This window comes from Sciurus vulgaris, assembly GCF_902686455.1.
Source record: "Sciurus vulgaris genome assembly, chromosome: 6".
Lineage (NCBI taxonomy): Eukaryota > Metazoa > Chordata > Mammalia > Rodentia > Sciuridae > Sciurus > Sciurus vulgaris.
Window position 1 is genome coordinate 16,441,775 of NC_136466.1, and position 26,432 is coordinate 16,468,206.

Sequence of the window (26,432 nt, forward strand, 5' to 3'; positions counted from 1 at the left end):
ATATAAAACCATTCCCAATTGAAAAAAAAAATACAAAAAGATAATGTTTCTCTCGTCACTTCTGATTAGCTCTAATCTGTCTCTCCAGAAGGAAAGGACATGACATTGAACATTGAGTCTCTATTCAGAAAGCTGATCCTTAATAGTGCTGAGGGGAAAAAAGGATTCTTTTGATCTTGTATTTTAATCTTAAATTTTAATTTGCACCATAAAATTTTAATAACTGTCCTCTAGGTTTCAAAGTGAATAGAATTAAGTATTTTGCCCACGCTGCACATTACACATGTAACTTCAGATTCTTTTGTATCTGCAAGAGCTTTGAAGACTGCTTATTAAATTAGTAATGACCACCAGTAAAGGGCTGTCAACCTTTTTGTACATTTGTGAGCCTTGACCACATATCAAAAATAGATGCTGAACTCCTTTATGTTCACTAGCATGATATAATGGTATGAACATGATTAATAAACTCCGTGTTTCACATGGGATTGTAAATAATCCTATCTCTTGCTTTTCCAGGCTCTGTGTATTATACACAAATGAATCAAGATACCAACTAATTGACTATACTTTGACTTACATTAAGTTTCTAATAATACAAAATATAAAGTCTTCCTGTGGGAAATATGTACCAAGATCACTAATGGACACCTGAAGTCATGGATAGTGCCAAATTCTTTGTATACTCTTTCTTATACATTGTATCTCTAATAAAATTTAATTTGTAAATTAGGTAAAGAGACAAAAATAACAATAAAATAGAACAATTACAATAAAATACTGTCAATAAAGTTGTATAAAGGTGGTTTTCTATCTTAAAATGAGTTACTTCAGTTCAAGCACTCTGATACAACAAGAATTGATATAACCAAGGCAGATAGTAAGTTACTAACAGGTGGGTAGTGTATACAACATAGATACATTGGACAGAAAGATAATTCAAATCCCAGATTGGACAGAGAGGTATGGCATGAGAGTTCATCATATTACTGAGAAAGGTATGCAATTTTCAGCTTACAAATAATTTATTTCTTGAATTTCTCATTTAATATTTTTAGACTACAGTTGATTACAGGTAACTAAATTTATGAAAATTGAAATTGCATCAATGGGAGAACTAATGCAGAACCTCTTCTGAGCGGCATAGCCTTACCCCAAGTACACTAAATTTAAGTTAATGTTCCTAAAATGCACAGGCAGCAGTAATCCAAGTCTCATAAGGTGGGGCATTTCACATTTTATTTTTAGCCTAAAGATTAGGACTTAAAATACATAAATATATGTTTTAGACATTGTAATGGTTAATTTGAATTGTCAACTTGATTGGATTAAGAGATGCCAATGATTAAGAGGCTTTGGGTATGCCCATGAGGGTGTATCTAGGAATGCCTGGAATGTGGATTAGTGAACTGGAGACCCGCCCTAAGTGTGGGCAGCACTGCCCAATAGGATGGAATAAAAGCTGGAAGAACAAGGAAGCAGATGCAGATGCAAGCTCTAGTCTTTAACTAGTTCTTGATTACTGCTTCACTCATCTCAGGATATCAGACTCTTGCTTCTTCACTCTTCCAAAGCAGACTCTGTCAGTGATTCTCCAGGTAGTTTCCAGAAGCCTTGGTCTCAGACTAGGGTAGCGCTGTTGATCTTTCTTGTTCTGCAGCTTCTGTGTCTTGGACTATGCAGCTGCTGGTTCTTCCAGCTCTCCAGCTGCAGACGGCCATTGTGGACTATCTAGCTTTTGGTTGTGTAAGCCAACCTAATAAATCCCCTTTATGTAATCATACTTCCTATTGAGTCTGTTCCTCTAGAGAACACTAATACAGAAATTATGCCTTATATTCCTTATGTTCACATGAGAGTAGATACATCTGAGTATATATATTTCCAATTCAATTTGGAAGCAAACACTCAAAAAGAAATAACTACACCATATTTGGTTTCATATTTTCCTAAGAAAATGTACTTTTGTTCACTCATTCAAGCAAGAAAAATACACTGACCCCATGCTATACATTATACATTCTATCAGGAGCTGAAAAATGTTATAAAACAAAGTGCTTTGACCAGCAACCCAACGTTTCCTAGGGAAGAGTAACATGGAATCAGAGATTCACACAAAAGTGTGATAAGTGAAGAATGGAGGAATAGCCACAGACCAGAGAAAAGGTACTGAGCACTTCCTTGAGGAGGCAGGAAGCCTGCCGGAGTAGGTAAACATGAGGAGGAGCTCACCAGGCAAATGGTGGAGCAAGGGCAATCTAGACACACCCCAAGTCAGAAAAAACTAGAACATGGAAAGTAGGATCACTAAAGGGTTTTTGAGTTATTGCTAGAGGACAAGCGGGAGAAACAGGAGCTGAAGTCAGGATTCTCCTGGGTGTGTATCTGTGTGTCTGTATGCACTGGCCTATCCACATGGGAAAATTAGATTTTACTTTCAGAGAACTAGAATGGCTAAGCTATTTGTAAACCCTTCAAACACAACCATATGGGGGGAAAGGGGAATAAGACATTACTCTCATATCCTTTTCCTACCCTCAATGTACCACTCTTCCCAACACATATGTAAGCTGATACATAACTGATCCATAAGAAGGTATCTACTAAAAATCTGGTAAAATAAAAATTATAAAACTCAAGTCCTTATTCACATAGTGACTGACACTAATAATTGAACAAATTGCCTGATGTATTTTATTTTTAGAGTTATGATTTACATGTAATAAATTTAGGTCTTTCCAGCATAAGGTTCTATGAGTTAGAAAAACATGCACAGCTGTTTAACTGCCACAGCAAACTCTAGCCCTGTTCCACCATCCAAAACATCCCTTGAGACACTTGGTAACCATTCTCATCCCCACCATTCCCCAACCCCCAGCCAGGGACGACAGCTGGTATTTGCCCTACAGCCTTGCTTTCACCAGAATGTAACCTCAGTGGAATCACAGTTAGTAAGTGTCTTGGTTCTGGCTTCTTTCATTTAGCTCAATGCATGTGAGATTTATCTACATAAATTGAGCATTCAAGCATAAATCAAAAATTCCTTCCTTTTAATTGCTGAACATTTTTCCATTGTATTCTTGCACCACAGTATGTGTTTTACCCATTTCAATGCCTTGGGTTTATTTCCAGATACAATTATTTTTAAAAAATCCACTGCTAAAAAATCACATAAAAAAATTTGAGGATAAATATGTTTGCATTTTTTAGGTAAATATTTTGGAGAGGGAATGCTGAGCCATAATGTATGATCTTAACTGTGTGATTAAGTGAGAAACTCTTTTCCAAAGTAGCTAAATTATTTTTAATTGTCATCAGCAATGTTGGTGAATTTTAATTTTTCTACATCCTAACCATCACTAGGTTAGGATTGTCAGATTGGGATTGGCGAGGCCATTTCATCAGATATGTAGTATCACACTCTACTTTTAATTTGCATTTCTAGTCCTGTACTAATGACTATTGATGCTGAACAGCTTTACATGTCCATTCTGCCATTCACACATCTTCTCTGGTGAATTTACTGCTGGAAATACATGCTTATAATTTTTAAATCTATACATAAAAACTGCACTGTGCATGTTGTGTAATATTAAATCAGGGTAAGCACATTATCTCCTCAAACATCTACCATCTCTTTGTGGTGAAAACATTTAAAATTCTTTTCTTTTCTTTTTAACTCCCTCATTTATTGTATCTCTCACCACAATAGCCAAGAAATCAAAACTACCTAAGGGCCTATCAACTGATGAAGAGAGAAAAAGCAGTCTGTATACACAGTGAAATACTATTTGGCCACAAAAAGGAGGAAGTTCTGTCATTTGTGACAATATGGATGGAACTTGAGGTCATTATGCTGAAATAGCCAGGCACAGGAAGACAAATACCATTTGCCTCTCTCATGTACGCCTGTATTTCTAAATAAGCTGTTCTGTTCAAAACATGTCCGTATCTTTAAATGAGCTAGTTCTCTATTATTGTGCCTTGAAAGTGCTTCATATGTTCTTAATAAAAGTCCTTTGTCAGGTATGTGTTATACAAAGATTTCTCTCAGCCCGCAGATTTTCACTACTTAAGTGTCTTTCACAAAGAAGTTTCTAATTTCGACAAAGTTCAGTTTATCATTTTTCTTTCTGTGGTGATTGTGTTCTGATTTCATACCTAAGAAATATTTGCCTAATTCAAGATAACAAATATTTCATCCTATATTTGCTTCTGAAGGTTTTGAAGTTTTAAATTTTCAATTAGTCACCAAATTAGGATAGTTTCCAAATGACTTGATACACTTTTTATAAAAGAAACTAAGAAAATGATGGAACTTGCCAATACTGAAGTTCTAGGAAGCAAGCCACCTAAAATATACTTGGAGCCTAAGAAACCCAAAACAATGCTTGAGGACATTGGAAGGAGGAGGCTTCACAGAACCTGAAGTCTCTATAGTCGAGTGATACCCTAGGTGATATCACGGGCACCCCTTTTTTTGTTGAACCATATGTCTAAGCACCTGAGCCCACTCTCTATTAGAAATCCTAGGGTAGATTTTTTTTTCATGATTAGATGACTTATATGGAAGCTGGCACATTGCCAAAGAAAGCAGTGGACAGGAGGCTTCGACCCAAGGTGGGCAGATCCATTAGGAGGCAGCATGAATCAAGAACTGCCTTTCACAGCCCTGTGCACAGACCCTGCAAGGTGATGCCATTTTTTCTCTCTGACTCGCTTTACACGTACCTGTAGCAGAATCTCAGGGAGCACTCAAGCAGAAGGAAGTTTCCAGAGGTTTTGCAGCCACAGTTTTTGATAGTTTAACTGTCCTTATCCAAATCCTCAGCCAGCTCCTATCTGCACACCATGCTCTTTTGTGTGGTTAAGGACATAATTCATACAAAAATAATCTCCCTCTCTCACATGCTGTAATTCTTCCATCATTTAGATCATAATTAAAACCAAATAAGGAAACATGCAGATGAATAACTTTAAGTCACCCCTCTACCAGGAAAATGTCTTTTTCTTTATTAATCAAGCCTAAAATAGATTCAGAAAACGGTTTGTGCATTTTGAGAGTAAACCACAATTCTGTCTGTGTGTGTGTGTTCCCTAAAAAGCTCTCACAAAGAGCATTTTAATTTTCCATGGTATTGCTATATTGACCTCTGAGACCTTGCAAAGTAAAGTATTTATGATCCTAGGCTTTTTTATGGTATTGTTTCAATATTTTTGTAACATTTGTATTTCTTGCTGATGTTTTTGGCATTAAAAATCACTCAAGCTGTGCTGAAATATAATGGTATTCACTGAACCATACCATAGCAGGATAATTCAGTTGAGTGAGGTTATTCTAGCTCATCATGTACACAAAGGATTGAAAGAAATTGTAGAAGATTCTCAGTTCTCTGCATTGAGCCTTTTTTTTTTTCACCCTCTCTAATAACTTGACATAGAAAAACCTTGACTAGAATATAGAAATATCTAGCTTTAAGTCTTCAGAGCAAACCAAAGGGATAATACAATGGCCAAAGGTATAAGGAAGCCAAGTACTGGTGATCAGTTGTTCTGGATCACTAATTTCCTTTACCTGTGACCCAGACCAAAATCAAATCTCAACAAAGAGTGAGCTTTTACTCCTAATAACACCGCATCCACATCAAAGTCCCCGAAATGATGTAGTCTTAAACCTGAGCGGAGTATTACAGCTCTGAATCAGGGTGATTCAACTTCACATATTTAAGGGATCCCTACTTATGGACATCCTAATACCTGAGTTTCACCCTATGTTTGTGCCACTTTCTATTTATCTTGCAATTTCTGTCCCAAGAAGAGACAGAATCTTTTTGTCTCTTGTAACATTCTGCCTGATATGTTGACTACATAGTAGCACCCAATATTATTTGACTTTTGTTCTATTTTCTCTTTTGCTTGTCTGACCACTCAAGTTTGGCCTTGATTATAAACAGTATAGGATAAAGTGAGAAAGCTAACTGGTCAAAACACTAATATTTACATGGCTTACAAGTCTATTCTTCAATTACACAGGCAAATATATCCTGAAATATAAATAATTAACTAAGAACTTAAATGAATCAGCATGATTAAAAAAAAAAAAAAAAAACTCCTACTGAAGATAAAAACAGGTATTCCAAGTTTCTCTCTTTGTAGGTAAGTAAAAGGAAATACTTACTGCAAACTTCAGACCAAAAGAATGCTGGAACTCATTTGCTCTGAACTCAGACATGCCTGTATCAATGGTGCTACCGCTATTTAGTTGCTGGGTGACTTTGAGCAAGTCACTTACTTTCTCTAAGGCTCAATTGCATCATCTGCAAAACAGATATAGAAGTCATTTGAATTCCACATCAGTTGCCATAGCGCAGATTATAAAATAATACTGAATAAAGCAAATTGAAGTTTACTTCTCAATCCAATAACACTGAAAATCACACTCTAATATCACAGATGCATATGCTCAGTTAAAGCCAGAAGAATCCATCAGCTGACTTCAGCCCAAATTGCCAACCTGCATAAATGTGAACAAATATAAACTGTTTTAACCACTGAATTTTATTGTGGTTTGCTCAATATCAAGTGATAAAGGAAAAGGATTGCCGGGGTCCAGCCCTAGCAGCAGCCGGGGGTCCGAGGTGGATGGAAGGCGTCAGCGCGGTGGAGAAACAGCACACAGAGACACCAAGTGTTCTGAGGCTGAGTCTGAATCTTTATTGTTCACAGAGTCTTTTTATATGTTTTTCTTTGGTATTGATTACATCATTTTATGGTTAATACAAGGAAATGTTAAGTAAAAAATCTTCAAGAGTATAATTAATGATATTATTTAATAAACATGTTTTTACTGTATGATAGCTTAAATAAAAAAACCCAGTTCCCAGCAAGGTAGAGGGCACCATGCTTCATTTAGTTTTAACTTCCCTGAAAGAATACAACATTAAGTTTCTATAGAAGTTACCCCTTCTAAGAACTCTAATGTTAGTTATTAACAGTGGAATGTTTTTGTTATTACCAACAGAGAATAGAGGAATCAGGTTATAGTTCATATTTATTCTATCTCATGTGCTCAGTGATGGACTAAAACTCTTAACTAGACATAGGAAGAATACAAATTGTACTTACGATTAACCTATTTATTTATTAAGTGGGAAAATATCCTTAAATTTAATCATAAACACTAAGAAGGCAATGAAGACCAAACACCACATCAAAGCTCAGAGGAATACACTCTCATATATAACTTTTAGAGAATTTGTATACTAAAAGAAATCACAGGCTCCTTACAAATTTGAGCAAATCATAATTGCTTATTTATAATTTCATCTAAGTATTAATATTAAACTTTATTGTATGTTGTTTTGTGTCCCAGCACCATGAAATCTCCCCAGTATTCTCTATAAAATGAATCTAAGGCTATATTGGTTATTAGTATTAAAAGCAACTGCACATGGAGACATGCCACGCCTATGGCCAAGAGGGAGGATGATCTGTCAACTGAACCGTGTCAAGTGTTGAATCCTCTACTCCAACAGAACCGTGTCAAGTGTCTGAGTGGTAGGAAATAGATGCGGCCAAGGATCATCTTACTTTTAAGGCTGTGACCCAGAATCTGCAGCTAATCACTTCTGCTCTTGTGCTACTGGTAAGAAGTTAGTGACACAGTCATCCTGGCTGGGAGGGAAGATATAGGTGTGTTGGTTGCCCCCATGTCATGCTATGACTAGGTTTCCTATTACTTAAATCAAATAGGAGAATCTGTATTTGCATGCAACTAGTGGTCTCTGTGACCACTGGCTCTTCGACTGGTTTTGACCATTCAGTGGGAAGTAAGTGTAAAGGTCTTCACATAACCACTGGAACCCACAAAGGGCCCCCAAATATTGGCTGTCATTTATACTCAGTATCAGGAAAAGTCAACCTTCATTTACAGAGTCACCAAGAATAATCTGAAGTACCAAATTCTGCATACCTATTTATGGCTTGTCACTCCCAAACTACAGTCAGGAACCACACAGGAAAAAAACTGACAGAACAGAGTGGAGATGAAGCATTGTGCATTGGCAGGATGCACCCAAGCCTCAGAGTCCTTAGAGAAGACCCCCAGGGATTGATGGCATAAGCTAGGGGACAGGACAAGAGGAAGTCCATTCAGCTCTATCTTCTGTCACCATATGATAAGTACAAAATATCACTGGGAAACTCAAATGTCATAGTGGGGAGGACTTTCTTTCTTTTGGTCTATGTTTTAGTATTAGAGTTTGTTAAATTGATATTTTTGAAAAGGACTCTCTTGGTCTTGAGGGGAGAAGGGATAAGTCAAAAAAAGAAGTGCCCATTTCCTATAGCCAATTTATATATGTCTTTCCTAATTTTAAGGCACAAGCAATCAAAGACAAGAGCAGAAGAATAGATGGGCTATGGGAAACTGACAGAAAAGAAACCGAAAAGGACAGCTTTGAAAACAGTTTGATGAATATGTATAATGTCCCCCAATAAAAGGTGACCACTGCTTACTAACCAGGTAGGTATCAGCTAACAGTAACGGAAGTCTAAGTCGGCATCATTAAATAAGCCTAGTTGGGAACACAAGTTGCCCTGTGTGTTGAAATTTGATGTTTCCCGTTATCCCCCAGACTACTGGATGGCCTCACACTTGGTAAACAGTTATTACTGTAGAAATCCATGTGAATCATCTCCCTCTTTCCCGAGTTGCTACCAATTCAGAATTTGCTGTTACAAGTCAAATCCTGAAATAACTGAAAAAGTGTAACTTTGCAGGACCTGGATGGAAGAAAGATTAAGTAATCAATAACCAAAGTGACACAGGCACAGAACAATGAGACGGGAGTGAGAGGCAGGGCAGGTGTGGGCCATCTTGTGAGTGGCAGCATTTACAGAATGTGTCCAATTGAGATGCCAGGAAGGGCTCAAGGTCAATGACAACTAGAAAAACAGCCATAAGAAAGAATGCTTTGTCAGGAGTCACTGATAGGTACGGCCCGAAAGCTGACAGCGGGGTGCTCAAAGGTGAGCCAGAGAATCCAAATGACTTCCCGAAGGAGCGAGAATTCAACTATGGGAGAAAGACCATCAACCAGAATGATGGCAGAGAGCAGCACCTTCAGAAACACCTTTTATTCACATTTATTAAGCAGCAAACACCTGGCCACACATACTAGTTTTAAATTGTGTGAGTGTGTGTGTGTGTGTGCGCGCGAGCGCATATTTGGAGGATTAAATCCAGGGTCCTGCACATGCTAATCATGTACCCTACCAATGAGCGACACCCTCAAACACATAACAATTATTTTTAAGTCTAAGAAAGTGTCAGGACAATCCTTTCCAAGGATTAGGACATAGTAATGTGGTACAAAGGGAGAATGAAACCCAAGATTAAAGAGTGATGCTCAAGAACTGTCATCATTTCCAGAAGGTACTCAAAGACCTAGTGGTTTCCCCTAAGGGTAACAGAAACACACAAAAACAAAATAAATGGAATAAAACGGAACTGGAGGTCATTTTATTTTACAGAAATAAGCTAGACACAGAAAGACTAGTGGTGCAAGATCTCACTCATAGGTGAGATCTAAAAAAAAGTTGGCCTCATAGAAGTTGGCAGCACCATGGTGGATACTCAAAGCTGGGTAAAGGGAGGACCAGGGAGTTGGTCAAGGCATACTGAGTAGATAGGATCCAGAGTGCTGATGTTCTACCACACTGTAGAGTGACACTAGGTAGCAGAAAGGTACCGCAGATTTCAAAAAGGCCAGAAAAGAACCTTGAATATTTTCACCATAAAAAAAATGATCAATAATTTCCAGAGCTACATTGTTGACCCTGATTTGAACATTGCGCAAGGTAGACACAACATCACACAGTACCCCAGGAACATGGACAATTTTTGTATCAATAAAAAATTAGCAAACTATAAAAAAGGCTAGATTAAATGAGGCTGAAGAGGTTTCTTTGCTGAAGAGAATATTCAGAACTAATGAGCACTGTGCTCTTCCTCAAGAGAAGTCAGGGGAGCCTTCCTTTTGTCTCTTCTCCCCTCACTGCTTCCTTCCTTGTGGGGAACCACATGCTACTTACGTTGGGGTTTTCCACCTCAGTGCTCTGGTTGTACCCCCTTCTCCTAAACTAGTGCACATATGATGCCCGCCCAGGCCCAGAAGCATCTCTACTTCACTGCTATTGGGGTTTCCCTCCTTCCCAAGTCCTGGTGGCTCAGGTTTCCTTCCATGTCCTGACCTACCTCAGATCTTTCCACTGAATTCCACTCAGTCAGGATGACCAGAGTTCTTCGGTTTGCAAATTGCTTTGAGAGGATCAGTTTGTGGCACTTCACACACACACACACGCGTGTGTGTGTGTGTGTGTGTGTGTGTGTGTGTGTGTGTGTGTTGGCAAAATAACCCACTCCACATGGTAATCATAGAACACAGGCGGCTCTAGATAATAATGGTGGACCTTCGGAACATATTAAGGGAATGTAAACTGTCCTCAATGTTCATATTCACTAACTGGAAATCCAGTAAGAGAAGTATCACATCCTCTCCATATGTTCATAGCAGAAAGGACATTAACATGGCCTGGATAACGAAGGTGAAGTCACATTGCTGGCATGAAGACCATCAAGGGTCTGATGAGTCTTAGTCCAGGAAGAAATATAAAGTTCTCAGAATTGGGTTTACCAAGGCATCATATTTAAAAAATGACCACAAAAGACAACCTGGAGCTGACCACAAGGCAGGACCTTCATGGAGGGCCATCAGGCTGGTCAAGCAAGCAGCCTCCTCCACTCTAGCAGAATGTGGAGGGGTGGGGAGAACCTCCTGCTGAACCTTAAAGGGAAGGCTTGTTTAGTTCTGAAGGCAAGCTCTTAAAGTATATTCAATTAAGAGAAATAAAATTACCCTAATATACAAGCACAAGAAATAAATATCATTTCGTGGGAAAATGGGAGAAGGGAGGGGAACCAGCCTGGAAAGAAGAATTCAAAGGTTGCTAAAACACACACGCCCTGTTAGCACTGTGTCTGTATTTCTACACAATTTCTACAATGACAGGTACAAAATTAACAACAACAATAACTGTCATAATAGCAAGACTAAACACGAATAACGTGATTTAGGTCCTATTACAGTTATAGTATAAATTATTATCCCCATTACTCTGATGAAAAAGCTGAGAAGGGAATGAGGTTGTGTCCATGAGCCTACCTCTTCTCTGATCAAACTAACTGTTGTCCTCTGTGCCCCACATGAAAAGCAATACGATACCATCTGTAGTGACAATGTGATGCAAGGGAATTGTGACTAGATCATGTATGTACCCACACGTGTGCACTACCCACACGTATAAAACAGTTTCATGAGAAGGAACGACTAAGAAGAAATGAATAATCGATGGGGTGAGGTCCTGAAGGGGATGGAATGAGACAAAGACCCACTTGAGCAACACTCAGGAATGTACCTTTCTCTAAGCCTACAGGATGAGAAACCTAGGCAAAAACATGTTTTGTGGTAGGTAGCAGGAATGTTGAGGCAATTCATGCCTGAAAGCAGTTCTTAGAGACATAATTCAGGGACACTTGTAAATAAACAAAACAAGAAGCATATTTTCATTTGCATTTTGAGTCTATTGGTCTGGAATGGCTTGCTTTCCCTAAAAGTCCATCCATTATCCAAGTAGGATATGGATATTTGCCTAATATGGACGTTAAATGGTTGTGTATGAAACAATTGTGAGTGGGTGTACTATGCTTACAGATATTCTAACAGCTTTTCCTCACTCTCTAAGCTACATTTTTGTAAGTTTTAAAGTTTTATTATAAACTTTCAGTTTGTCCAGGCTATGTCAAGAGTTCCAATGTCACTGTTTTTCTTCTATTGTAAAGTCGTGAAGAAGTCGTCCAAATCAAGGGACCCACACTCAGATGAACCCAGACTGAAGCAAAAAGTAGAAATGAATGAAGCAATCTGTGAAAGAAATGGGCCTCTGGGCCTGCCTCTCAGGTACCCCCTTTTCATAAAGGCATGGGTGATGAAAATAGTCTCCCAACAAAAGTTACAGCCGAAGTACAATAATCACAGCCCCACCCTGGTCTAAGTCTCACAGAGATATAAAAAAGGGTAAGCATTGTCACAGATTGGCAAGTGCACCATCACTTTGAGCCAGCAAGTGCTACCCAGCTCATCTATTGGTGCCATATCCAAAATATGATTCTCAAATTGTCAGATGATATTGTCTGGATCACCCTCATTGGTTAATAGAATAATGTATAAGTGAAGGCATGCCAGTTCTAAGCCTAAAGCTTAGGAAGCCCGCCATGATCACGCATGCTTCATTCTCCTTCCATCAGTATGCAAACACACCAGAGCTAGCTTGAGGAGTGTGAGAGATGCGGACATACAGAAAGGATGAACCAACCCAGCTGAGAACCAGATGTGTTAGCCAATCAAGGTGAGAGAAACCAGAGAGCTCACCAGACATAAAAGCAACAAACACGCTTTTACATACCACTGAAGCTTTCTGGTTTCATGTAAGACAATATTATCATAGTAATAAATAGCATAAAAATCCATGTACGGTCAAATCTGATATTAAAAGTTAAAAAGAATTCATGTTTTTAAAGCCACTTTGTCCCATCCTCCCAGTTGTGGAATAAGTATAAAAACTTAAATCGAGTAACAAATACAGCATTTCTAGTAATGGTAAAATAATTAAGTTTTTAGAAGTCTATCCTTTTGAGAAAAGTAATAGGTGAAAAATTAGATCATATATGTTTTCATATACATAAAAATATAAAGGATTCATAAGCCCTAGATTATGAGTTCCAACCTTTTTAACGGGCCTGTGTCAGTTCCATTGAAATAGTCACAGAATGGATAAACTAAGGACTTAATTTATTACAAACCACAACATATTTGAAACACAATCAGTTCTATGGTTCCAGATTAGATCATGGGCCACTATTCAGTATTCTCCACCCCAACCTATTCCCTTCATTTTCACAATTACAAAAAGACTTACAAAGAGATAATGTTTCTTTCCAAAGGCCAAGTAATTAGACCTCAATTTGTCAATTTGTCTAATTCAACCAATCTTGTACAAGCTTCTTAGTGTCCTCATTTGGGTGTGTGGATATGTTTAAGTCACTGGGTCCTTCCTCCCCATTTTGCCTGCCACTTTAATTTTGAGGATAAACTGGATTCCCATTTAGAAAGTACTAAGTTCTTCTCTCTAAACCTCCTCTGAGCTCTGACAGCTACCTCCTTTTCAGCAGGAAATTTGAAATTCTACTTTTCCCAGTAAAGGTAATACTTCTAAAAATATGCTTGAGGCCACAAACTTGGTATATATTTTCAGCATTAAGCTCACACCTCTTCCCTCCACAAAACAAATGAATAAATGATGCTTCTACTTTAAAATGGAATAATTTTTTGACAGTGCTGACTAAGGCAAAATCTTCCATGAAACCTGAATAATGTTAATCTTGGCCAAATAAAAACAATTTGAGATAAAAGCAGGCAGGAAAATCCTAACAGGGCATTTGTCCATTCATTTAGAGAAGTACAGTTTCTCTTTCACAGAGTTGCTGAAGGAGAACCCATATTGAAAGTTGTGATTATTGTTTTAGCTGGGATTCATAAAGAGACGGAACAGCTGCACACTTTATTAGATCTAATCTAAATACCTGCTCCTTGTATGTTGTGCTGGGAGATATTTATGTTATCAATTCAAGTTTATACTAACCATCAGGAAGAATACTCCCTGTAGCTCTGCTGACTCAAAATAATGACTTGTAAGGGAGCTCTAATGACAGAACAAGGGGCAATTACAGGCTCAGCAAGAGACCTGGAATAACTGTGTGATGTATTGTGTGCACTTGATTGACCTCATGTTCAAGTTCGTTTGTGCCTCACTGTTGTAGATACAACCTATGCCTCAGGGTATATGCCTTGTTAATTTCAATATAAGAAGACAGAATGGATTAGATCAGATGGCTCAAAAAAAAAAAAAAAAACACGAAGCTGTACCCAGCCTTGGCAGCCAAGTGAAGACACATTGGGGTCTACCAGAAGGAACCATCAACTATCTTTCAGGGAAGGATGAAAAGTTAGAATAATCCATATAAAGCATTAATTCACTCCTCCTCTGGAGTAACTCAAAAAGGTGCATCTTCTTGTGTGCCTTTACATAACTATGGTGGATGCTGGGGAGATTTGGAATTCACTATAAAATGAGAGCAAGGAAAACAAGAATAAGAACTTATTATGAAATAAGGTTACTGTGAGATGTACATACACTGGGTAGCTTAGGCAGTCTTCTCCCTACATGTCACTTTGAAATGCCCCCCTGCTGCCCTGTAATTCACTGACTTGAGTCATCGGGGAGATGACTTCTTTGATGGACGGTCCATAATTCCAATCTCATACACAATTCCTTTAAGGAGGTGGGTAAAGGAGGGAGTATAGGAGAGAAACTGTTGTTTATATTTTTATCAATGTTAGTGTTTACAAAAAGAAAGAATGAATTCTCTGGTTTTATTGTGTATGAAATTATAGAGGGAGTTCAAGCACATAACGATATTTGAGACTGCCTTGGAAACAACATGGAACAACGGATAGTTATGCAATTTCTCAGAAATATAGCTTTGATTCTAAATTGGATGAAAAGAGGCGTTTCAAAACAGTCATTTCATCAGCTTTGGTTGTTGGCTAATAGTACCATCTAGTCAACTCCGCCTACCCTCCCCAAGTGGTTGTTAGAGAAACCTACAAAAGCCTCAGTAAAAACTCAAAATCAATGTTTTCTAAATGATACTGGGAAGCACATCTTTGCTCTTCTATTGTTAGCTGTATCATTTTTGAAAAACTGCATAAGTAATATGTAATATTGAATGGGGAAGTTTCTTACTCAGAATACACAGATAATGTACCAACAGAGCAAAGAATATAGGCAAACACAGCCAAGTGATGGAAAGCTGGAATATGGGAATCTATCCCATATTTATCTTTCCTGAAAAGTTAAGGCTGAAAATAGATCATAACTGAGAGCACATGAATTTAAAAGAGATTGTAGGAAGGAATAGGGTTCTGATGTTTTCTAACCCTATTTTTGCCTCAGATGTAGGGGAAAGAGATGGATATATGTGCTCAAGCATGTAGTACTGTTAAAAGCATTGAGTTTCAATAGGCTGTTGGGAAAAAAAAAAAAAAACGGAATTTTTTAAGTCCTCTTCAGGACACTAGTCAGAAAAAATACACTGATTACAAAAAGTATGTAGAATAGTCACATGTGAATTTCAGATTTCTTAGAAACAAAAGATTTCTGACTGAAAGCTCCTGATATAACAAAGATTTTCTCTCTTTCTGACATCTTTCAGTAACTTAAGTAATCAGACACAGACAATTCTAACAAAACAAGCACATTACAGGGAACTAACCAATCCTTAATCACCGCTTTCTGTTCTTATTTTAATCACACTGCCACCACTTCTTCTTCAAATTAAACAAAGAGGGAACTCTAAGAAATAATACAATGGTATTATTAGTATATGTTTTTAAGAAGTATAAATTCACTGATTTTTAAAAAGTCTATTAATTAGACAAAGGAAGCTCTTCTCGTGGTATCAGCGATTAGAAATCAGAGGATCCAAGTGGAGGTCTCGTCACATCCTTCACTTTAAACTGTTTCAGCATTTTATTCACGTGAAGTGAAGTTTCCTAGATAAAAAAAGCCCATGATTCCAACATGTTTGGGCTGTAGCTTCCGTTAGTCCCTTCCTCAGTGAGGCCATTGCTCTGGAAGCACCTACCAAACTTCCAAGTCACGCATCTGGGGATGTTCATGATTCCATCCTGGCAAATGACTCAGGTCTGGCCGGTTTTACAATCTCCTTATTTTTTATGGCAGTATCAACTGTTTCAAAACAGAGTATCTGACATAGTAAGATTCATGAGGGAGTCACACTCGAAAATTCTCTGTCATTATTGAGAAAGGCAATGGATTTACAACTAGAAGTTTTTGGCCTGGAGCTATTAGCAGCCATCCAACATTAAACAGGCCTGAGAACAACTCCATCACAAGAGAAGATAACTCCACAGGATCAAGCGAAGAGAAATTCTGATACAGTCGTGTAGTTATTTATTTTTTTCCCACAAATATTTTTGAGCATTTACCATGTTGTGGGTTATTTGTGGTATGGATAAGAGTAATAAATTTTTGTAAAACAATTTCCAAGTGATATGGATACTTGAAACAAACCAACAAAAAAGACAAGTATACTAAGAAAGACAGTTGAGGTGGCTATGCTTCATTTTCAGAAATGGGGCAACAAACGATATCCAAGAACCAAATCTGGATTTTGTGTGTGTGTTTTTTTAAATATATTTCCTCTTTAATGGATATTAGGGATGTGTCCACTCTTCAAAGTTCCTTTCCATTTGGAAATTGTCTCCAGTGTCAGACAGTGAACCTCTGTCTTCCCAACCTCCAATTTAAGAAAGCTGAAGGCATAAGACCCTTCCCAGAAATTTCCCTCCTCATTCCCCATCACTTTTCAGCATCTCTGGCAGCAATGACCAGGAAGGTGACATGGGTCCAATTTAAACCCTGAGGGAATGACTCAAAGACAGGGAGAAGGGTGGAAGCAGAGACCACAGTAGTGTGGGAGGGTTTGGTAGCCAGGGATGGCAGATTTTGTGTTTTTAAAGAACTGTTATAAAGATAGAGATGAGAGAATGTGCAATAGAGACTGCATGTGGCTATCAAAGCTTAAAAATCATGCTTGTCTATAAAGGCAACTGCCAAGAATTCCACCTGCCACTCTAAGAGCATGCCACTGATCCTACCAAAAAGTTCACACCCCCAGGCCTTGCTTCTTGGCTAAGTTTGTACATATTTTGGTCGATAAAACTGAAATTCCGAGTTTCTAAGCTTAGATCTTAAGAGATCTCGTAACTTTCACTCTTGAAACCAGACTCCATGTAAAAAGGTCTAAGCTATGCTGCTAGAGAGAACAAGTAAGTCTGTAACAAAATCTTAGAATACAAAGCATCACCCCCTACAGCAGGCAGAGGGTAGAAAGAAGGGGAAGCTTCCATGGCAGTTTGGAAAGCACTGAAAAAAATTCTTATTAAAACTGGAGAACGGGAGACCCATGTTGTATAGTGGTGCAATATTTGCTGACTCTTGTGAATCTAGCAAAGATTTTTAGGTATATAGTTGAAAGTAGCAACTTGTTTCTTATACTTGTATATAATAAAGTACAGAAGAGATAAAGAGAAAATATGACATATCCCTTTTTCCAGCAGAATTTAGAGAAAACACAGTAAGACTAGGGCAGTTTTGTTCTTAAAGTAAGAAAAATGTTTTTGAAGTAGGAGATGGCCTCTAATTAAAGAGTGAAACAGGGGTGTAGCCATATGACCTACTGTTAAGAACTCAGAGGATTTAAAGTGGTGTTCATCACCCCTTCAGATAAATTAAGGTAAGTATGAGAATCTTTAAGACATTGTATCACAGCAACCTGACACATCTGGAGTAAAGAAAGCTTTGTTTCAAAATAAAAAGTTATCATTGTGTCTCCAGGGGCATAGAATGAATCCTAAAAAGATGTGAAAAGTCCACACATATTTTAAGAGATGTATACTTACATCTCTTAAAGAGTTGGCAGAAGCACTGCCAACTTAGATTAAACGAAAAGTGAAATAGTTAAAAATAAAGAATCCTCTGAGCCTCCAACTTTCTATGAGTCAGAAGCAGGGGCAAGAAGTGGCTAAACTGCAAACATAGATACTTTCAATGCATACAGCTGAAAGTGAAGGAAAACAGTGCACTAAAGAAACCTATCAATGAGCATAGCCAGCCCTGATGGAGAAACCTTCTGCTGAACAGGGGAAACATCACAGGCATGCATCCGGTTGGACTTTAGAATTGCTATGGATCACTGGTTGAATGGTAGCATCCATCGATGACAGCTGGCCTGTCACTGGCTCACCACTGTACATTGGTATGAGAAGAGGAGAGCTTGAATTTTAATCCACTAATCTGTAGATAAGGAAAAACTGAATTTGAGGAGCCTTATCCTCTCCATAGCAGATGTAATTAAGAGACACAAAATTTTGGACTTGATTTTTGGATAGGATTTTAGGACCTTGAAGGAGTGAATTTATTTTGCTTGGGAAAAGCATATTCAGAAGGTAGACTGTGACAGATTATCTGTATAATGTCCATCATCAAATGCCTGATTCCTATACATACATGCCCCAACTCCCACAAAGAAGAAGAGTCTAGTTCCCAAACACCTGAACCTATGGTGGTCTTAGGACTTGTTTTAACGAAGAGAATGAGATGCATTTGACATTCCAGAGCTTCCAATCATAGCCCTTTAAAGTGTCTTACAACTTTCACTTTTGTTCTTGAAAGGCACAGTCCATTTTAGATAGACCACATCAACAAGCTTTGTCTTAGCTCAAATTGCCATAACAAAATTCAACACTCTGGGTCTTAACCAAGGGGTATTCCTTTCTCATAATCCAGGAAGCTGGAAAATCCATGAACACAGTGCCAGCAGTTTCAGTTCTGGGAGAGGACCTGCTTCCTGGTTCGTAGACAGCAGTCTTCTTGCTGTGTGCTCATGCAGCCATTGGTGAGTGCATGCAAAGACAGAGACAGAGATGCCTATTTCTTTTCTCATAAGGGTGCAAATCTTATCATGAGGGTCCTACTCTCAGGACATAGTCTAAACCTGATGACTTTCCGAAAGCTCAACCTGTAACCATTACCACATTGAGGGTGAGGGCTTACTTAGTACATTTAGGGAGTATGCAAGCATTGATCCTCCACAAGCTCTTTATTAGTAGCAGAGATCATAATGACATGGAATGAGGAAACTGTGTTCTAACTGTATTTTTACCACTATATCTTGCCTAAAATATTTGTGGACTTTTCACATATCTCATTAAAATAAAAAGTAGAAGCTACTTTAACAATTGGAGACTAAATTAGACACTATTAAAAAACCAATGAAGGGCTGGGGTTATGGTTCAGTGGAAGAGCACTTGCCTAGCATGTGTGAGGCGCTGGGTTCAGTTCTCAGTACCACATATAAATAAATAAAATAAAGGTTCATTGACAACTGGAAAAAATGATTTTAAAAAGGACCAATGGATAGCAGTAGAAATCAAGGGTGAAATAAAAAAAATTACTTAGAGGTAAATGAGAATAGTGACACGATATATCAAAATCTCTGGGACACTATGAAGATGGTAGTAAAAGGAAAGTTCACTGCATTAAGCTCATTCATTAAAAGAATAAAAAGTCACCATATAAATAACCTAACATTACATCTTAAAGCCCTAGGAAAAGAAGAACAAATCAACACCAAAAGCAGTGTTAGGGAATAATTAAAATCAGAGCTGATATTCATGAAACTGTAACAAAAAAAATGCAAAACAACCAATGAAACAAAAAGTTGGCTCTTTGAAAAAATAAATACATTTGGTAAACACTTAACCAAGCTAACTAAGAAAAAAAAAAGGGTAAAAAACTCAGATAATTAAAAGCCAGGATGAAAAAGGAAGTATCACCATGGACAGTACTGAAATACAGATAATAATAAGAAACTATTTTGAAATTTTATACTCCAATAAAATAGAACATCTTGAAGATATTGATACATTTGTACAGACTGATGACCTACCCAAATTGAATCAGGAGGACACAGAAAATTTAAACGGATCAATTTCTAGCAATGAAATTGAAGACCCCATCCAAAGTTTATTAACAAAGAAAAGCCCAGGACCAGATGGATTCTCAGTGAAGTTCTACCAGACTTTCAAAGAACTAACACCAATTCTCCTCAAATTATTCCATGAAAAAGGAAAGGAGGGAACTCTTCCAAACTCATTCTTTGAAGCTAGTTTCACCCTGACACCAAAACCAAAGACACATCAAGGAAAGAATACTTTCAGACCAATATCCTTGATGAACATAGACGTAAAAATTCTTAAAACACTGGCAAATTGTATACCAAAACATATTTAAGTTAAAGATAGTGCACCAGGATCAAGTGGGGCTCATCCAGGGAAGCAAAGTTGATTTAACACATGGAAATCAATAAATGTAATTCACCACATCAATATATTTAAAAGACAAGAATCACATGGTTATTTCAAGAGATGCAGGAAAAGCATTTGACAAAATATAGCATCAATTCATGTTCAAAACACTAGAAAACTAGGGATAGTAGGAACATAACACAACATTGTAAAAACTACATATGTGGAGATCCAAGATGGCAGACTAGAGGGTGCTTCATCTCATGTTGCTCCAGAACTTAGGATTCAAGAAGAGGAGGTATTGAGAGACTCGGGACCAACTCAGAGCTGCCGGGTGAGTCTCTCCAACCAGGGGAGGCTACCCCGGACAGGGGAGCAAGCATGGACCACAGGCAGCTCCTCAGAGCAGGGCCGCCCAGAGAGAGACTTACGTACAGAGCGAGGCCAGAACAGTCTAGTCCCCCTTTGGCTGACCATTCGTCAAGAAGTGGAGGTGCCTCTGCCCACTAACAAGGAATATACTCCACCTGAAAGCCACCACCCCTAGAGGGGCAGCTTCATGTGGATCACTACATTATCAAGTTCCTCCAAGACTTCAGGCTACTGAAGGCTAGGAGGTAAATTATTGGAAATCTACAGAGACACTATAAGTCAATAAAGGAAATCTGCAATATCTCAGAGTTTCACTACTAGAGGGGAATACACCTGAGCAATATCAGAAAACAAGGGAAGAAAATGTCCCAAACAAACCTAGATGCTACACCAATAAAATCCAATGACAGCATGGCAAAAGAAATGTCAGAAAGGGAGTTCAGAATGTACATAATTAAAAAAGCAAATGATGAGATGAAAGAGCAAATGCAGGCTTTGAATGATCGCACCAATCAACAGTTAAAAGAGCAAATGTGGGAAGTAAAAGATCATTTCAATACAGAGTTAGAGATATTGAAAAAAAGAAACAAAAAACAAACAGAAATCCTTGAAATGAAGGAAACAATAAACCAAATTAAAAACTCTATAGAAAGCATAACAAATAGGATAGAACACCTGGAAGATAGAACTTCAGACACTGAAGACAAAATATATAATCTTGAAAACAAAGTTGATCAAACAGAGAAGATGGTAAGAAATCATGAACAGAATCTACAAGAATTATGGGATATCATGAAAAGGCCAAATTTAAGAATTATTGGGATTGAGGAAGGCACAGCGAAACAGACCAAAGGAATGAACATTCTATTCAATGAGATAATATCAGAAAATTTCCCAAATCTGAAGAATAAAATGGAAAGTCAAGTACAAGAAGCTTATAGGACTCCAAATATATAAAATTACAACAAACCCACACCAAGACACATTATAATGAAAATACCTAACATACAAAATAAAGACAGAATTTTAAAAGCTGCGAGAGTAAAAAATCAAATTACATTCAGGGTGAAACCAATAAGGATATCAGCAGATTTTTCAACCCAGAGCCTAAAAGCTAGAAGGGCCTGGAACAACATTTTTCAAACTCTGAGAGAAAATGGATGCCAACCAAGAATCTTATACCCAGCAAAACTTACCTTCAGATTTCTGGATGAAATAAAATCCTTCAATCCTTCCATGATAAACAAAAGCAAAAAGAATTTACAAAAAGAAAGCCGGCATTACAGGACATTCTCAGCAAAGTATTCCATGAGGAAAAGATGAAAACAATGATGCAAATCAGCAATGGGAAGAACTAGCCTAAAGGAATAGCCAAATAAAGGAGAAACCAAGTTGTGTCAAAAAACAAAAAAGAGGCAAATGATTGGGAATACAAATCATATCTCAATAATAACCCTGAATGTTAATGGCCTGAAATCATCAATCAAAAGACATAGACTAGAAGACTGGATTAAAAAGAAAAATCCAACAATATGCTGCTTGCAAGAGACTCATCTCGTAGAAAGAGATACACATAGACTAAAAGTGAAAGGATGGGAAAAAACATACCATGCACATAGACTCAGCAAAAAAGCTGGAGTATCCATCCTCATATCAGATAATGTGGACTTCAAGCCAAAGTTAGTCAGAAGGGATAAAGAAGGACATATCTTACTGCTTAAGGGAAGCATAAATCAGCAAGACATAACAATCATAAATATCTATGCCCCAAACAGTGGCTCATCCATGTACGTCAAACAAATCCTTCTCAATTCCAGGAATCAAATAGACCACAACACAATAATACTAGGTGATTTAAACATACCTCTCTCACCACTGGACAGATCTTCCGAACAAAAATTGAATAAAGAGACCATAGATCTCAATAATACAATCAACAATTTAGACTTAACAGACATATAGAATATACCATCCAACAAAGAGCGAATACACTTTCTTCTCAGCAGCACATGGATCCTTCTCTAAAATAGACCATATATTATGCCACAAAGCTACTGTTAGCAAATACAAGAAGATAGAGATACTACCTTGTATTCTATCAGATCATAATGGATTGAAATTAGAAATAAATGACAGAATAAAAAACAAACTACTCCAACACCTAGAGATTAAATAATGCTCTATTGAATGATGAACGGATAACAGAAGACATCAGGAGGGAAATAAAAAAATTCTTACAGGTAAATGAGAACAAAGTACAACATATCAAAACCTCTGGGAGACTATGAAAGCAGTACTTAGAGGAAAATTTATCTCATGGAGCGCATTCAATAAAAGAAGAAAAAAATCAACAAACAACCTAACACTTCAGCTCAAAGCCCTAGAAAAGGAAGAACAGATCTACACCAAAAGTAGGAAAATACAGGAAATAGTTAAAATCATAGCGGAAATCAATGAAATTGAAACAAAAGAAACAATCGAATAAATATACAAAATAAAAAGTTGGTTCTTTGAAAAACTAAAAAAAATTGATAAACCCTTAGCCACACTAACAAAGAGAAGGAGAAAGAAAACTCAAATTACTAAAATTCGGAATGAACAAGGAAATATCACAACTGACACGAGTGAAATACAAAACATAATTAAAATTTTAATAATTAATTTGAAAATCTCTACTCCAAAAAAATAGAAAATCTCAAGACATCAACAGGTTTGTAGAGACATATGAATTACCTAAACTGAACCAGGAGGACATACACAATTTAAATAGATCAATTTCAAGTAATGAAATAGAAGAGGTCATCAAAAGCCTACCAACAAAGAAAAGTATGGGACCAGATGGGTTCTCAGCCGAGTTTACAAAACCTTTAAAGAAGAGCTCATTCCAATACTTCTCAAAGTATTCCATAAAATAGAAGAGGAGGGAACCCTCCCAAACTCATTCTATGAAGCCAATACCACCCTGACACCTAAACCAGACAGAGACACATCGAGGAAAGAAAATTTTAGACCAATATACTTAACGAATATTGACACAAAAATTCTCAACAAAATTTTAGCAAATCGCATACAAAAATATATTAAAAAGATAGTGCACCACGATCAAGTGGGTTTTATCCCAGGGATGCAAGGTTGGTTCAACATCAGGAAATCAATAAACGTAATTCACCATATCAACAGATTTCACATCAAGAATCACATAATTATTGCGATAGATGCAGAAAAAGCATTTGATAAAATCACAGCACCCCTTCATGCTCAAAACACTAGAAAAAATAGGGATAGTGGGAACATTCCTTAACATTGTAAAGGCCATTTATGCTAAGCCCATGGCTAATATCATTCTAAATGGTGAGAAACTGAAAGCATTCCCCCTAAAAACTGGAACAAGGCAGGGATGCCCTCTTTCACCACTTCTATTCAACATCGTTCTTGAGACTCTGGCCAGAGCAATTAGACAGACCAAAGAAATTAAAGGGATACAAAATGGAAAAGAAGAACTCAAACTATCCCTGTTCGCTGATGACATGATTATATATTTAGAGGAACCTGGAAATTCCACCAGAAAACTCTTAGAACTCATAAGTGAATTCAGTAAAGTAGCAGGTTACAAGATCAATGCTCATAAATCCAGTGCATTTTTATACATAAGTGATGAATCTTCAGAAAGATTTCTTTCTTTAGCGTTCTGTAGATTTAATTGTAGAGGTTTTTACCTCTTTTGTTAGATTGATTCCCAAGTATTTTCTAGAGTCTATTGTGAATTGGATAATTTTCTTAATTTCTCTTTCAGTTGATTCATCATTGGTGTATAGGAATGCAATTAGTTTATGGGTATTAAATTTATTTCCTGTTACTTTGCTCATTTTGTTTACGAGTTCTAGAAGTTTTCTGGAGGAGTTTTTTTTGTTTTTTTGGTTTACTAAATATTGTCATCAGGGGTAGTTTGAATTCTTTTCCAATTCATATCCTTTTAATCCTTTTCTTTTCCCTAATTGGTCTGACTAGAGTTTCAAGGTCTATGTTGAATAGAAGTAGTGAAAGAGGGCATCCCTGCCTTGTCCCTGTTTTCAGGGGGAATGCTTTCAATTTTTCATTGTTTAGAATGATGTTGGCCTTGGGTTTAATATGGAGGGTTTTTTTTTCTATTTTTTTAATTATTGTAAACAAATGGGGTACAACTTGTTTCTCTGGTTGTACATGAAGTAGAGGCATACCATTTCTGTAATCATACATTTACACAGGACAATGCATTTGATTTGTTCTGTTATTTTTCCTACCCCCACACCCCTCCCATCCCTCCTACCCCTCTTTTCCCTATATACAATCCCTCCTTCCCTATTCTTGCTTCCTTCCCACACCCCCCCATTATGTATCATCATCTGCTTATCAGTGAGATCATTCGTCCTTTGGTTTTTTTGAGAATGGTTTATCTCACTTAGTATGATATTCTCCAATTTCATCCATTTGCATGCAAATGCCATAATTTTATTATTCTTTCTGGCTGAGTAATATTCCATTGTATATATATATACCACAGTTTTTTTATCCATTCATAAATAGAAGGACATCTAGGTTGGTTCCACAATCTGGCTATTGTGAATTGAGCAGCTCGGAGCATTAATCTATAGGATACATAAAGAACTCAAAAAACTAACACCAAAAAACAAAAAACAAACAAACACAACCGAATAAACCCAATCAGTAAATGGGCAAAGGAACTAAACAGGCACTTCACAAAGAAATATGACTGGTAAACAATATATGAAAAATTGTTCAACATTATTAGCAATTAGAGAAACGCAAATTAAAACTACACTGAGATTTCATCTTACTCCAGTCAGAATGGAAATTTTCAAGAATACAAGTAACAGTAAATGTTGGCAAGGATGTGGGGAAACAGGTTCACTCATACATTGCTGGTGGGACTGCAAATTGATGCAACCACTCTGGAAAGTAGTATGGAGATTCCCCAGAAAACTTGGAATGGAACCCCCTTTTGACCCAGTTATCCCACTCTTTGTTTTATAGTCAAAAGAATTAAAATCATCATACTACAGTGACACAGCCACATCAATGTTTATAGCAGCTCAATTCATGATAGCCAAGCTGGAACCAACCTAGGTGTCCTTCTACAGATGAATGGATAAAGAAACTGTGGTATATATACACCATGGGAATATTACTCAGTCTTAAAAAAGAATGAAATTACGGCATTTGCTGGTAAATGGAGGAAACTACAGATAATCATGCTGAGTAAAATAAGCCAATCCCCAATAAACAAAGGCTAAATGTTCTGATAGGTAGATACTAACACACAATAAGAGCATGAGGCAGGGAGAATAGAAGTTCATTGGATTAGACAAAGGGGAATGAAGGGGAGGGAGTGGAGATGGGAATAGAAAAGACAGTGGAATGAATCTCACATAAATTTCCTGTGTTCATATATGTGTACATGACCAGTAAAACTCCACATCATGTACAACCACAAGAATGGGATCCTAATTAGAATAAGTTACACTCCATGTAGGTATATGTCCAAATACACTCTACTCTCATGTACATCTAAAAAAATACAGATAACAGAAATACCAGGATATTCTTATGTCCAGTCAAATCAACATAACTATAAAGTTTAATTGACTTAAACTATTCTAGTAACTTTCAGAAATTTACTGAAGCAAGGGTAGTGTTTATAAAATTAGGAGTCAAAAGATGTGAGGACAATGAAAGTGACTCAGACATCATAGTAAATTTCAGTATTAAGAAAGGAATTGGAATTTGATTCTAAGAATGAGTTTAACAGTTTCTGATTAAGAAAACTCCTCTAAGACTTTAAAATTTATGAAAAATTTTACCTTTAAGTTGGTTTAATTCATATTTGAAAGACCCTTAACTAAACAATCAGATTCACTGAGATGATTAGTTGCCCAGTAGCAATATTTTAATATCTTACCTTGAAATTTTAAGATAGCCTTCCATTGAATA

General features: G+C 37.2%; 1 protein-coding gene across 1 annotated transcript in view; it reads right to left on the reverse strand.

The window, feature by feature from the left end:
* The window catches only part of MAT2B (methionine adenosyltransferase 2 non-catalytic beta subunit), a 483,564-nt gene that overhangs the window by 19,238 nt on the left and 437,894 nt on the right, over positions 1-26,432 (reverse strand). The gene's annotated exons all lie outside the window — the stretch shown is intronic.